Source organism: Hippopotamus amphibius, chromosome 7, assembly GCF_030028045.1.
Source record: "Hippopotamus amphibius kiboko isolate mHipAmp2 chromosome 7, mHipAmp2.hap2, whole genome shotgun sequence".
NCBI lineage: Eukaryota > Metazoa > Chordata > Mammalia > Artiodactyla > Hippopotamidae > Hippopotamus > Hippopotamus amphibius.
This window is the reverse complement of record NC_080192.1, coordinates 142,101,371-142,104,788: the sequence shown is the minus strand read 5'-3', so window position 1 is coordinate 142,104,788 and position 3,418 is coordinate 142,101,371.

The window sequence follows — 3,418 nt, the reverse complement described above, 5'->3', positions numbered from 1 at the left end:
GGCGCGCCCGCCGAGCAGGCCTGTCGCGCCGCCCGAGCGCGGCCCGGGGCGGGGACGCGGGCGGGGGCGCGGCCGGGCCGGGGGTGCGCACCCGGGCGCGCGGGGCGGGGGGCGGAGGCGATGCCGGGGCGGGGACGCGATCGGGGGCGGGGATGCGGACCGGGCCTGGGGGAGGGGCGAAGCCGCGGGGGCGGGGGACGCGGGGCCTGGGGTCGGCCGGGGGGACGCGGGAGGGGGCGCGGCCGGAGCCGGGCTGCCCACCCGGGCCGGGGGCGGGAGAGGGCGGCGGGGGCTGGCGACGAGATCTCGCGGCGGGGACGCGGGAGGGGGCGCGGCTGGGACCGGGATGCTGTCCCCGGCCTGGGGCGGGGGGGGCCGAGACCCGGGGCTGAGGGCTCTGGGGGAGCCGGCGGCAGGCGGCGGGGAGCTGGGGCCGGCTGTGGGGGTGTAGCGAGGGCGGGGAGGGGGCGGCGAGGGCACTGGGGCGCGGCGACCCCTCCTCCTCCGACTCCTTCCTCCTCCCCCCTCCCCGCCTCGGATCCCGCGCCTCCTTGCGGGGTCAGCCCTCCAGGCTCTGGCTCCCCGACCCTCCGGGTCCCCTCCGCCTGGAAGAACTGAAAACGCTGGGGCTCCGACAACACGCGCAGACCGGTCTGCGTGGGGTGGTGATGAGTGCGGAGGTGACCCCACAGCCTGGCCCTACCCGAGCGTACAGCGCGGTGGGGACTTCATCTCTCCCAGCCTCCTATTCCTCAAACGTTAAGTTGGGGGGAGGGGCCGGACGATAAAAAATACCTCTGAGGATGGAGTAAGGTAATGAAGGTGCAGGGCCTCGCACCCTTCAATTTCTGCCCTTCTCCCTCGCACGCACGGACAGGCCTAAGACAGGACAGAAGGAGGGAGGGGGGCGAGTCTCCCGGACCCGACAGCCCCCGGCGGTAGGCAGTGGTGGGCCCTGGGTTTCCCGTCCGTCTCCTCCTGTCCCAAAGGAGATCTGGTTAAAGATCGAGCCTCATTAAAAACCCTCATCAAAAAAATAACCACTTTGGGGAAGGGAAAAATTTATAAGCAGACAGGGAAAGCATTCTCTCCCCGCAAGGAAAAAGCTAGTAGGTACTGATCATAATTAATTCTAGCTTTTGGTCACTGGATAATAAAAAGAAAGAAAAACGCTTATTATTTTTAAGTGAACCAACCCTGAAATAAGAACAAGAAAAGGCCAAAGATGTCTAATTCAAACCTGGTGGTTGTGCTTGCATTTTATTTAAGACTTGACGTCTTTCCCTCCCTTCCTCACTTACTTAAAAAAATCTAACCTTTCCAAAGCAAGACAACTTGAACATCCTGGGTTTAGCTCATATCTTGACATTAACCTGAATCCAGATGGGATTTCAGAATAACTGTCAAAATGAAATTTCAGCTGATCTTTCCCTACCATAGATTTGAAATTTTGTTCTTTTATCACTTCAGGAGTAGACAATGAAATCTTTATGCCCAAGAAACTGGAATAAACATGGGATTCAAGGCCATATCCATTTGTTTTATTATCAAGAGACTAAGGAAGTATTTGTAACTCCTCTTCATTTTTTTTTTCTTTTTATATTTTTGATGTGCTGTCTTAACCATCCAGATACAGGAGGTGGGCCAGATTCGTTATTTGGTGTCATTTGGGTGTTCTGAGTCCACAGTCTAGTCTGGGAACTATTGATCTAAGTTTTCTCTTTAAGAAAATAAATCTCATCTTGAAACTCTTTAAGCCTGGGAAAAAAACATTCACAGGGAAAAGAATTTTTTCTTGTGCTAAGTTCAACTAAGTTTAATCATTTAAAGGAAAACATGTTTTACTTCTGCCTAAGTAGAGTCTAGTCATGTGACTCATAGTTTAAATATATCCAGAGCTCCCTGTGTTCACCACCCAGGGCAATTGATTTTTCTGACGACTCTTGATTTCAAGCCTGTTTCCCCAGACTTGTCTGGCTCACTCAGCTTCATTGAGCGTAACTGCCAAAGCCTGTGTTCTTTCCGCTCTGAGAGTGGTTTCAAAATCAGCTACATTTGGGGACCTGGCTTGCATCTATTTGTGCTAAAAACACAGACTGATTTTATTAGAAGCTTCCCATAATGAGCAAACAGCCTGAGTTTTCCCACATGACCAATGCTGCCTAAGATCATCTCCAGAAATAAACAAGAATCTCTTTGTCCCAAAGGATTGGCAAAGTCCCAGGAATATTGGGACATTGAAGATGGGGTCTGATCCCTCTTAAGGAAGCATCCTGGCAGCCACACTTCTCCAGCTAAAGGACTTCTTTATGCAGTGACTGGGGTGGTGGCTGGTGATGGGACTGGAAGATGAGGCCCAGCTTGGGAGCTGTCTGCTTAAACTCTTGGAAAATAAGAACACCCTGCAACAAACAAATTAAACTTTGGGAGAGAACTACAGTTGTTGGTACTTTCAGCAGGAGATGTGTCCTGAGTGATGTTTCCCTTGGCAACGGGACTAGCCTGGCATCTGGAGATGAAGCAGGTCCTCTTCTTACCACAGCCAGAGGACCACCCTCATTGAAGTAGGCTGCCAAAACCCGCCCCCCTTCCAAAGCCCCAGCCAAGTGCCCTTCTTCAGGGACCCTCCAGATCTCCTTTCCCTGATCAGAACCTCCATAATTTCCCTCCATTCCTGACCCATCACTAGCTTTTACATAGGAGAGAGATATTGTACAGGCGCAGGTCGTGATGAATATGCGTAAGGACAGTGTTTGTATTCAGATGAGAAATGAGACCAGCATTCGACATGTAGGCAAGCCATGTTTCTATTTTTAATACTTAATCAGTAACTTGAGAGAGCCACAGTGCTATCAATTATTGCTGATACCTTTTGACAGCAGTGTCTCGTATAATTGCTATTGTCTTCTTGCAAAGCTCCAAGCTTTTGCATGCAGTTTCATGGCTTCACCGCTGAGAGGGGTGATGGGGGGTGGGGGGAGTTGTAAGGGAGAGTCAACACCATTCATTAAGGACTCTTAATGACTTACAGAATTCCTTTGCAAGATTTATTCAGAAATAACGTATGGTAAGTCTTCAGAGTTGGCACGTTTATATCATGATCGATTTGGTCCATTCTATAACATTGTAAAAGATACTGACCCTAGGCAGTAAAACATGGATGACTTCTACCCCGTTAGAACAAAAGATGGAAAGCGGGATTTGTGGTGCAGACATTCCATTAGTTGAGCAGTTCTCACTACTTAAAGAGACACCTATGGGCTCCTGGTTCAAAATGACAGATCAGGCAGAGTTTGCTTCTCTTGCTCCTTGAGAGCACCCCCCCACCACCACCACCAAATTAAGATACTGAAGTTTAAAAAAGGAACTTCAAAAAGGAAAAAAGGATGGGGAAGGAGTTGTAAAGGGGAGATAAAAA